Source organism: Schistocerca gregaria, chromosome 3 (assembly GCF_023897955.1).
Source record: "Schistocerca gregaria isolate iqSchGreg1 chromosome 3, iqSchGreg1.2, whole genome shotgun sequence".
Lineage (NCBI taxonomy): Eukaryota > Metazoa > Arthropoda > Insecta > Orthoptera > Acrididae > Schistocerca > Schistocerca gregaria.
Window position 1 is genome coordinate 97651512 of NC_064922.1, and position 12680 is coordinate 97664191.

Here is a 12680-nt window from a genome sequence, read left to right on the forward strand (position 1 = left end):
CTGTTGCGGTGTTTACATCGTCGCTGCGAGCGGCCGGCGCTGTGTGGTGAGTGCGCGCTTTCTGCGTTAGTCATAGTTCACGATCACATATTTAGATTGACATAATGGATCAGACAACGCGACAGGATACTTTGAAGTAATTTTCGATCCGAACTACGCCCGACCGAAATCTTACGAATTTGAGGCATTTATCGAAGAAACTTTTCAGATCAAAGTGGATGAATTGATTGGAATACACCTGTCGATTGTCAGTCCGACTGTGTTCCTTAAGTTATCCAGTTCTGACAAGTGCGACCAAATTGTAGAAGCATGTGGTGGGGTGGCAAAATTCAAACATTCAGACGGACACATAGGGCAGGTCACGGTTTCGCGTGCCGGGATGGGAATACGAACGGTTCGAATCTTTGAGCTCCCCTTTGAAGTAACGCCCGAGGAGATAAACAACAAACTGAGAGACTATGGCGCCATTATCAGCAATGTCGCCGAAAAATGGTCTAGCTTGCACAAGTATCCAGTATTAAATGGAGTCAGGCAAGTTAAGATTGACATGCTGAAACATATCTAGTCGTATCTCTGGATTGGTGGATATAGAGCGATCATCATTTACGATGGCCAGCCGAGAACCTGCTCGGGTTGTGGTTCGACCCAACACGTCCGCGCGCAGTGTGTTCAACGGCGTGTGACGCAACTGCCGACTGGGGAGCGAGACCCGCCTAGTCAAATGGCCACGCTACCCGTGACGTACGCCGCCGCACTACGCAGTGACGTCGCCTCAGACATGTGTTTCGACACGGCGATAGTTGCTTATGCCGACGTTCCCGATGGTAGCGTAGCCATGGATACTAGCAGCACAGAAGCTACAGGTCCAGCACACTCACAAGACGAGGAAACTGACAGGCGTGGAGAACAAGACCAGGCTAAGACGGCAGAAGAAGGCATGTGCAAATCACTCGAAGACGTCGGGCAAGACAAAGAAGATACGGTTGCCACGTCGGAGGATAATGACCAGCAGCCTACAACTGTTTCGCCAAAGAAACGGAAGAAACGTCGAATAGCCCGTCAGGGAGCAGCAGAAATCGCGCCAATTCTGCGTGAAAAGGCGAAACAAATAGGCCAAGAACTGGCGGAGACGACACAGGCAACTCCTCCGGAAGATCGAACAACAAAAAGGAAGACTCGAAATGAGGACACTGACCCCGACCGTGGAATCCACATTCAAGACGGTACAGCTAGTCTGAAGGACCTTCCACCTGCACCCAACACGTGCACGCGGGAAGTTACGAGCACGCGAGACTGGGCGGATGACATGGAGGAGCAAAGCCATGATGCAGAGATGGCTGACATAGCACAACGTTCAGGACGGACGGCACCCGACCGTCGACAGGATGTGTCCACCCGGCAACAAACCACCATCAAAAATACTCGTGCGGCAGATGATGATGCCGACTTCTTCTAAGTGGAGCAAGCATCCACTTCCCTTGGCAAACAGTACCCCACCTGACACGGTATAGTCGACATGACGGCTTTACAGGCGTACAGAATTGCAACCTTGAATATAAATAAAATTAGCAGCACCCTCAATCTGAGAAATCTCCAAGATTTTCTGTACGCCGCTGATATTGGCATCTTAATGCTGCAAGAAGTAACGGCTATCCGTTTGGACGACATCACTGGCTACAACGCCGTCATCAATCCTGGCAATGACAATAGCCTCGGCACAGCGATTATGACTAAAGAGGGGATCCTACTTACAGACGTGGCGCAACTGCCTAACAGTAGAGGTCTCGCTGTCACGATAAACAACACCAGGTTTATCAACATATATGCCCCGTCAGGAACAGGAAACAAGCGCCGCAGGGCCGAATTTTTCAAAGAGGACATCGCCCCCCTTTTCGTGGTGCGATTTGACCAAATAATTTTTGCGGGTGACTTTAATTGCGTGCTGAGTCCCAAGGATCAGACGCCAAATTTTAACAAATCTCTGGAGCTGGAGGACATCGTCAGAGACTTCCAACTGTTTGATACTTGGGAACTAAAACACGGTGATAGGCTAGGTTTCACCTATATCACCAGCCATTCTGCCAGTCGTATCGACAGAATTTACGCAACATCCAATTTAAGGAGACACGTATTACAGTCCGAGCTATGGCCCACGATTTTCTCTGATCATATCGCGTACAAATGTACGGTAAATTTAGAGAAACAAGGCACTTACAGGGCGAGAGGTCAGTGGAAGCTAAACGTTACTCATCTTTCGGATCCTGGATGTCACGCCGCCTTCCACACCACTTGGGCAGAATGTGAAAGGAAGTTCCACTTGTACGGCACGGCGCTGAATTGGTGGCTAAACTGCGCGAAGCCCGCAATAATAAAGACAATGAAAACTTACTCCCATGAAAAAGTAGTCTGGCGGAAGCGGACAGTAGAGTTTTACTTCAGCTGTCTGAGAGACTTGTGCGTTCGTGATGCTACAGTCATAACAAATTATGGGCAAATCAACAGAATAAAAGCAAAATTGCTCAACCTGCAGAGACACCATCTCGAAGGCTGTAAAATACGAACGCGTTTGCAGAACGGTACACGAGAAGAAACAACATCGATGTACCACATTCTCCAAGAGAACAAAAGACAAAAACTTAAAATTCTGACGGAACTCAAAACTTCAGACGGGAGACTCTTGACAGATCAAGCTGCAATACGAGACGAGATCCATCGACACTTTAGTGAATTGCTGGCCAATACACAGACAGATGAAACGGCGCAGCAAGCTCTCACTGCTAGGACGACAGAGCGACTCACTCCAGAAGAAGCTGATGTGCTCGCAGCGAGAATAACGGACGAAGACGTCGAAGATGCCATCTCGAAGAGCCCAAAGAACAAATCACCTGGACCAGATGGGCTACCCGCTGAATTTTATTAAACTTTTCGCGAACAAATAATTGCTAAATTGACACTCGTATGCAATGAAATACTAAATGCGGACACTGACCTTCCGAAGGAATTCTGTGAAGGTACAGTGGTCTTAGTCCCCAAAACACCAGGAGGCAAAACCGTGGAGAATCTTCGACCCATAACACTTCTCAATAGTGATTATAAAATCTTCGCCCGTATCATGATGCAAAGGTTCAATTCTGTTATTCGTACAGTGACAGGAGCCTACCAGACAAGTGTAGGAAAGGACAGAACGATATTTCAGACCTTATGCGACTACAGAGACATTATAGCGATATCGGAAGACTGCAACATTCGCTGTGCTCTGATGTCACTTGACTTTGAAAAAGCTTTTGATAAAGTTAATCATTCGTACCTGCTCCGGTGTATGACATCCATGCACTTCCCCCAGAAAATTATAGCCTCCGTGAAAAACATACTGACGAATAGCACGTCAAGAATCAGTGTCAACGGACAACTCAGTCACCCGATCAATACTCAGAGTTCGGTAAGACAAGGTTGCCCAATGTCCATGACGCTTTTCGCGATTGCGCTTGAACCTCTCTTAGTATCTCTGACTCGGCAACTCCGTGGATTACATATACACGGACACAAGATCATATGTCAAGCCTACGCGGACGATGCAGGGGTACTTGTGACTGACGAAAGAGAGGTGGAAACAGTACTTGAAGTTGTGGCGACCTACGAAATGGCGTCAGGAGCTAAACTCAACCGCAATAAATCTGGTATTATGAATCTTGGTCGGGGTATAGAGATCAGAGCCGCTGGAAGTATCAACACTGTGGAAAAAATCAAATGCCTTGGAATAGAATATACGAGTAATATCCGCCGCACGGCCGCTCTCAATTATCGAAAATTACTTGCCACCTTATTGGCAAGCATAAAACAACACAGCTTGCGTAATTTAAACGTAATACAAAAAGTGCAACTGGCCAATACATACATCACTTCCAAAGTCAACTATGTTGCTCAAGTGCTGCCTCTGCCACGAACCATTGCACACCAAATGCAAGCAGCGCTTGGTTATTTTGTCAGCAGAGGTCAGATATTTAAGGTTTCATATGATACCTTGACGCTACCGACACGCAATGGAGGGCTACAACTGACAGACATCTACCTTAAAGCGCAAGCGCTATACGTTAGCAAAACTTATAAACAGTGGCAACGATCACCGCGGACCTTAGTGGCTCATCTCTTACGTGAAATCACCCCAGTCAGCAGAGATCCACCAATCGATGTGCATCACATCTCCCACGAGCTGTACCACTATAAACACTTTCTGGTGGAATACAGCTATGTACGCCATAGAATACCGGAGAAGGACATATATCGGGTTAAGGAGGTTTACAACACCTTGCTGGAAGGAAAATTGCGCAATCGAATAGAAAACAAGTTTCGACATTATAATTGGAAAAACATATGGGACAACATATCTGACCCCCATCTACCATCCAATGTGCGATCGACGTGGTACCTCGCAGTCAATAGAAAAATCCCAACCAACTCCAAACTGCACGCGATACGTCTGGCACACACACCAAACTGTTCCAGCTGCAATGTCGTCGACACTGCAGAACATCGCTTCGTCTGTGAAGATGTGAAAGACGTGTGGAATCTCTTCAGGCAAAAACTAGCACATGTGCTACGTACGTCACCTAACACAATTTCACCGACACACGTCCTTCTGCCTGATGACGTGCCATATCCTAACACTAAAAGAAGGTCAGCCAACTGGCTCAAAGGACTGACAGTCCATTACATCTCAACGGCTATGACGAAAAGTGAAGCAGATTATTGGATGTACCTGATGACAGAACATCTAAAGCTCGAACGACAAATGAAATACAAAGACAACTACGCAAATTTCTTGAACCGAACATTGTCTCACCGACAGAGCTGAAGAACGATCAAACGACATGTTGTTCAACCTCAGAATTCTTTTTTTTTTTCCTTTATGAAATTATCTATTAAGCTTCTCATTCATTTTACGCCAACAAGGTGGCTATTTCGTTTACCCTTCGCCCTCGTGTCGCAGCACTAATAGGTTGCTGACACACCCATGAGAAGCCATCAGGCTGAAGTAAGCCTGGCTCTAATATAAAAATCGCTCCCACTCAATGATGGAAGAATGTAGCGGAACTATTTCCTTTCCATAACCCCAAAAGAAGGGATTTTATTTACTTGTATACATTTACTTCGTTACTCACCTATCTCATTTGGACCAAACATAGCACAGAAGCTAGCCGAAGAAGGCACAAATGGCGAGCGGAAGGACGGGCTGTAGGGGAGGAAGGAGGCCTCCAAAAAATAAAAAAAGTAAAAAAAATGAAAAGAAAAAAAAAGTCGGTAGAGTGTGAGACTCTGAATCCAAGGGTTGTGGGTTCGAGCCCCACGCTGGGCGGAACGGAATTTTGTTCCGCTGCAGATGTAAATTACTGTTTTTCTGATTAACGTGATGTAATGTAAATAGCAACTTTAAACGTTGCCTACGTCTCTATAAGTCGCATGGAAACTGTATATGAAGGTGAAGGTGATTTTGTAGACATGTGTGAAAGACATGTTCTGAAATGCAAGTGTTGTTGTTTGGAGAGCACATCGGTTATGTGTCAGATGTGTAGCCAAGCAGTAATGGGTCGCCATAGCTGCAAATATTAGAAGCTAATATGAAGTGTTGTCAGCTGAAGTTTGATGATGCAGGCGACCGTAAGGCCAAAGTACGCATGAGTGCCGCTTGGCCGCGCCTCTTTAGCTCAGTGGTGTTTTCGCTCTCGCCTGTGTCGGTCGCGTGCTGTTTGGTGAATGTGCGCATTGCTACGTTGTTTGATTGTGGCGTGATGAATTGCATTCGACTATAATGGATCAACTTATACGGAAAGACACGTTGAAATTGAGTTTTGACCCTCATTATGCACGACCCAAATTCTTTGAGGTTGAGTTAGTTATTAGAGACATCATGAAAATAACTATTGATGATACGATTGGCATTCACCTATCTATCGTTAGCAGTACGGTGTACCTCAAATTGTTGAATCCCGAGAAATGCGAGCAGGTCGTTCAATCTTGTGGAGGAGTGTTGAAGTTCAACCATTCTGACGGCAATGTTGATGATGTCAGAATTTCGCTTGCTGGTCTCGGAGTTAGAACTGTTCGCATATTTGAATTACCCTTTGAAATTTCCGCTGACCAGATTAATGCCAGATTGAGGGAGTATGGAACAGTCATCAGCAATACGGCAGAAAAGTGGTCGACTATGCATATTTTCCCGGTGCTAAACGGTGTCCGTCAGGTGAAGATAGATATGTTAAAGCACATTCCGTCCTACATCACTGTGTGTGGCTACAGGGCCATAGTGATTTATGACGGGCAGCCTAGAACTTGTGCGGGATGTGGGTCCACAGAACATATCCGTGCTCAGTGTATCCAACGACGCGTGGCGCAAATACCGGCCGGTGAGCGTGAGTTGCGCGGCCCGACGTCTACGTTGCCATTATCATACGTCGCCGCCACTCGGGCTAATGTCACCTCGGAACCTAGTTTAGATGTTTCGCTAGAGGGTTTGCGCGCAGTGCCCGAAGGCGTTACACCGATGGAAGCGAACGATGTACCGAATGTTCCTTCTTCACACACCCAGAAGGAGGGCAATACTCACTCGCAGATGGGGCACCCACCGGACACCGAAAGTATTCCGGTGGGCGTACCGGTTCGACACGACAAGTCCGACGTGGACCGGATGGAGTCGAACGAGATGGCTGTCCACCAGCCCCCGCCGTCTCCCAAATCTCAGAAGAAACGCCGGCTAGCACATCAAGGGGCAGAAGCAAAGGCGCCAATATTGCGTGAAAAGGCGAACCACGTCAGACAGAAACTGACCGAAGTAACTGACCCACCGTCGTCGGCAACCAGCAAAACGGCAAAAAAATCTCGAACGAACGAATCGGACACTGATCACGGACGATCGCCCTCAGGGGACCCTGCGGTGGCCGATTCATTGGATCCGAACACTATGCCTGAATGTTCCAAGCTCTCGGATTGCGATATGAACGCAGACCAGTTCGTGTGCGATTGGTCAGATGACGTTGAAGAGGGTGGTCGGGAAGAAGATTTAGTACGGGATCGGCGCGGTATAGAGAATCCGTCATCAGAAGCTCAAGCAGATGTGTCCCACCAGCAACAAACGGGTACCGCCGGCGTCGGTGCAGTGGCTGATGACGCGGACTTCTTTTAGATGATGTTCGCCATGAACTTGAATAGTAGGCATATTGTCACCTAGACCTCTGTTCTCATGACGTCCTTGCAAGCTTACCGCATTGCGACACTGAACATCAATAAGATCAGTAGCCCACTCAACTTAAAAAACCTTCAAGATTTTCTCTATGCCGCTGATATTGATCTCATTATGCTGCAGGAAGTGACCAATATTAACCTTGACCGTATCACAGGTTACAATGCCGTCGTTAATCCTGGAAATGGTACAGAACTAGGGACCGCGATCATGGCTAAGGAAGGGATAGTGATGTCACATATCGAACGCCTGGCGAATAGCAGAGGTATAGCGACTACTATCGATACTACCAGATTTATTAATCTCTACGCCCCTTCCGGTTCTGGGAGACGACGACAGAGAGCAGAGTTTTTTAAAGATGGCATTGTGCCACTTTTCACACCACCTTCAGACCAACTTATATTCGCTGGTGATTTTAACTGTGTACTCAGTCCCAAAGACCAGACACCAAATTTCAATCCGTCCGCCGAGCTTCGCGCCATCATTGAAGAGTTAAATTTAATAGACACATGGGAGCATAGACACGGTGACAGGCCCGGATTCACATTCGTTACTGGTCACTCAGCTACCCGCGTCGATAGAATCTACGCATCAGCAAATATGAGGGAACATGTTTTGCAGTCAGAGCTATGGCCGACTGTCTTTACAGATCATGTGGCATATATATGTACCGTCAATTTAGCCAAACAAGGGACGTACAGGGCAAGGGGACCCTGGAAACTAAATGTAGCGCATTTAACAGAACCCGAGTGTCACACAGTCTTCCGCAACACGTGGGCAGAATGCGAACGAAAGTTTCCCGCGTGGGTAAAATGTGCAAAACCCGCCTTAACAAAAGCGATGAAGAATTATTCCAGAGATCGATGTGCCTGGCAGAAGCAAATCCTGGAATTCTACTTTCAGTGTTTAAGGGATTTATATCGAGAAGATGCAACGGTAATAGCAAATCGTATGCATATTAAACGAATACTGGCTACGATTTTAACCCTCAAACGGAAGCAATTGGAAGGCTGTAAAGTCAGGACACGTCTGCAAAACGCCGTACAGGACGAAACGACATCAATGTATCATGTTATTCGCGAACAGAAAAGGGGGCACAGAAAGATATTGACAGAACTGCACACTGCAGATGGCCGACACTTACACCACCAGCGCAACATACGAGACGAGATTTATAAACATTTCACAGCACAGTTAACGGAACACCCGGTGGATATAGCCGCGCAGCAAGCCCTCATGGCACGCCGTTTTGCGACATTGAGCACGGAAGAAGCAGACGGCCTCGCTGCAGTAATAACTGACGATGAAGTAGCGGACGCCATTCGAGGGAGCCCACAGAATAAATCGCCTGGCCCCGACGGATTACCGGCCGAGTTTTATAGAACTTTTCGACACCATTTAGTTCCAAAGATGACCATGGTCTGTAATGATATCCTAAACGCTGGAGATGATATCTTAAGGGAATACTGTGAGGGCATAGTGGTATTGGTCCCCAAAACCCCAGCGGGCAAGACAGTCGACAATCTCCAACCGATTACATTACTTAATACGGATTATAAGATATTCGCGCGGGTCATGATGCAGCGATTCAGTACGGTACTCAGTACTGTCACGGGGCCTATCAAACGAGCGTTGGGAAAACTAGAAACATCCAGCAGACGTTAAGCGAATATAGAGATATCATAGCTACAGCCGCCGCTTGTGACATCCGATGCGCTTTAGTCTCGCTAGATTTTGAAAAAGCATTCGATAAAGTCACTCACTCCTATCTTCTGTGCGCGATGGCAGCAATGAATTTTCCACGGAAAGTTATTGACACTGTTACACTCCTGCTGAGAAACGGAACATCCAAGATCTGTCTCAACGGACAACTAAGTAAACCTATTTCCATCACTAGGTCGGTCCGACAAGGTTGCCCGATGTCAATGGCTTTGTTTGCAGTTGCTCTTGAACCCTTGCTGTTCTCCCTGACGCAAGACCTTCCGGGATTACGTATACATGGCCAGAAGATTGTCTGCCAGGCATTTGCGGATGACGTCAGTTTCGTGGTGACGAACGATGAAGACTTAGAACGCGCGTTTCAGCTGATAAACACTTATGAAGCCGCCTCAGGAGCGAAAGTCAACTGTAAAAAGTCTGGCGTTATGCCACTTGGTAGGGGACTAGAACTTGTCAATAGCCGTTCACTAAAAAGGATGGCAACTTTTAAATGTCTCGGCATTGAATACACGCGCAGCATCAGCTGCACGGCTGCTCTTAACTATAGGAGATTGTTGGCACAAATTCGGGCCGGCATACGGCAACATCATTTGCGAAATATCAACGCCATGCAAAGACAGCTTTTAGTCAATACTTACATCGTTTCAAAAGTCAATTATGTCGCGCAAATCCTCCCAATACCAAAAGTCATAGCACAACGCATGCTTGCGGCGCTCGGCCACTTTGTCAGTAGGGGACAAATTTTCAAAGTCGCATTTGAAACCTTGACGCTCCCCATGGGAAAGGGCGGCCTCAATCTGACTGATGTTTACCACAAAGCGAAAGCATTATATATCAGCAACGTGTATAAACAATGGCAATGAACACCACATTCCTTAATGGCCCTTCTTCTCCATGAAATCGCACTAGCCAGCATGACGCCTCCTGTCAACGTAAGTCACATCCCGACTGCATTATGCCACTTTAGTAATTTTTTCCTAGACTACAGCTATGTTCAATGCACCATACCTGAGAATGATCTTTACAGGGTCAGAGCGCTTTACAGCTGCCTGACGGACAGTAAATCGCGGAACAGAATAGAAGTAAAGTATAAAGACTGCAATTGGGCAAAGATCTGGGAAAACATTCACGACGCACACTTACCATCGCAGGTGCGGTCTACGTGGTACGTGGCGGTCAATAGGATCATACCGACAAATTCAAAGCTACACATGATTCACTTGTCCGACACTCCGAATTGCGTTCACTGTACTTTACTAGATACCATTGAACATCGCTTTCTATGCGACGATGTGAAGGACATCTGGATTCTCTTTGCACGGAAGCTCTCAAGTATGCTGCGTACTGCACCTAAGATGATTACTCCAGCTGGACTCCTCACTCCCGATGCCGTTCCATACCCCCCCGCAAAACGACGAGCAGTCAATTGGCGTCAAGGTCAGACGGTGTATTATATATTATCGGCGCCAGAAAAAAATAAAGTAGACTATTGGTTATACCTACTAACTCAACACCAGAAACTTCAACGAATAGACAAATATAGAGAAAAGTATGCGTCCTTCGTACTCCGAACATTACCGTAGAGAGATATTCATCCAGGGCGACGTTTGCAGTACGAAAATACTGCTGGATGGCCCCTTCAGAATTATAATGGCCGCAATTAGGATTCGGATTGCGGGAATCGAACGGTCACGAATATGCGACGGACCGCCCCGACAGTGGTGACACTTTGGGGGGCGATACCTCTCCTGTCGACAGTAATACGAGACTGTTCTACAGGAACCCCGTGGAATTTCGGAGATCTAATACTCACATTACACTTATTCTTTTCTTACCTATTTAGGAAGATTCGTTTATTTGCAAAGAAGAGGTGTTTCTTTTATGTTTGAATCTCCCATACAAGAGGAGGAGAAGATTTGTTCCTTCATACTGCGGAAGACTCCAGCACCCTCCAGTTTATTTTCACATATGCAGTCTTCCTTGGACGTTGTGATGACTCACATTCTCGCAGAAGAGTTAATTTGTTTAATCCCCACATGCAATATAGTGGTTTAACCAACTATCCAAATGCATACTGAAGAGCGTTAAATTGTCACACGAATATTATTTAATATAAACGGTGATTTTTTTTTATGGCGGAGAAGCCGAGCCGATGAAGGCAATTTTGGCGAGCGTGAGGACGGGCTAGAAGGAGTGGCTGGAGGACCGACACAACAAAAAAAAATAATAAATAAATAAATAAATAAATAAATAAACAAATAAAAAGTGGTAGAGCACTGGTGTAGTAAACCAGGGGTCGTAAGTTCCATCCTCAGAGGTGGAAGACGAATTTTGGAAATCAGTTTCGCGTCGTGGCCGTATAGCAAACAGTATCTGTGATGACGAACAATTAGCGACAGGCGTTTTTTTAAGAATTACTCTCAGAAGTGATTAAGGCGAAAGGCGCAGATAAAGCATCTGCCAAAGCGGTACAGTATAAGGTGGGACAAGGCAGTCTGAATTACATTTTATAGATGTATTTCTCACATATCTCAGAGCCTCTCGCGGTCGTCGTCGTCGTCGTCGTCGTCGTCGTCGTCGTCGCCGCCGCTGCCGCTTCTGCAGAAGTAGCAAATGGCCATCGTAGCAAATGCGGCGAGGGACGCCCTGCATTCGATTCCGAATGCACAAAGTGTGTGGTCTTGTTTCTCAGTCTATATTTGGTCGGTCTCGTCAGAGGTTGAATGCAACGAATGGGTGGGAAAGAGCAAGGGGCAGCGGCTGTGTAGAACGAAAACACAAATCCTCAGGGGTGTGAGCGTTTCGAGATGAGTCGTATACATGTAAATGTTGGTCGTCAGTGACCGTGTGGCCTAATGGATAAAGCGTCGGACTTCGGATCTGAAGATTACAGGTTCGAATGCTGTCACGCTCTTCTTTTTCCAGTTCTGAAAACGAAACATATCGTTTTAATGTAGCAATTGAGCAGTACGAAACCGCCTGAATGTTGCTGTTGACCATTTTTTGCTTGGAGATGCTCTTGAGCTTGAAACACACACAACAAGACGGGTGTTAACTAGCGAAATGGTCGGCAGAGTGCCGACACAGCGAGTTTTGACAATCACTTGCATATCTAAAACAACGTCGGAAAGTAACTCGTTCGGCTGTTGAGTCACATAAAGTATGTGTGTTAATTTTGACGCCACTAGCTCTGCATGTTGTCATGCATTTTCTTTACCTCTCAGAAATGATTATGACATAAAAGTGAAGTACGTGACGAGTGTGACGTTAGGAAAACATTAGGGAGCATGGAGAGATTCTGTATGGGACCACCCAACCCAAACGAGTACTCTGTGACGTGCTACCCGGCAGGTATTCACCGAGGTAGCCGGCTAGCTTAGTCGGTAGAGCGTCAGACTCTTAATCCCAGGGTCGTGGGTTCGAGCCACACGCTGGCTGGAATAGGATTTTGTTCCGCTGCAGATGTAAATTACCGTTTTTCTGATTAACGAGATTTAATGGAAATATCAACTTTAAACTTTGCCTACGTCTCTGTCAGTCGCAAGGAAACTGTATTTGAAGGTGAAGGTGATTTTGTAGACATGTGTGAAAGACACGTTCTGAAATGCAAGTGTTGTTGTTTGGAGAGCACATCGGTTACGTGTCAGATGTGTAGCCAAGCAGTAATGGGTCGCCATAGCTGCAAATATTAGCCGGTAATATGAAGTGTTGTCAGATGAAGTCTGAT

At 46.5% G+C, this 12680-nt stretch overlaps 1 non-coding gene across 1 annotated transcript; it reads left to right on the top strand.

Annotated features, from left to right (window-relative positions):
- Positions 1-12318: 12318 nt before the first annotated feature.
- On the top strand, positions 12319-12391 carry Trnak-cuu (transfer RNA lysine (anticodon CUU)). The gene has a single exon. It is a non-coding gene; the product is annotated as a tRNA-Lys (tRNA).
- Positions 12392-12680: the final 289 nt, after the last annotated feature.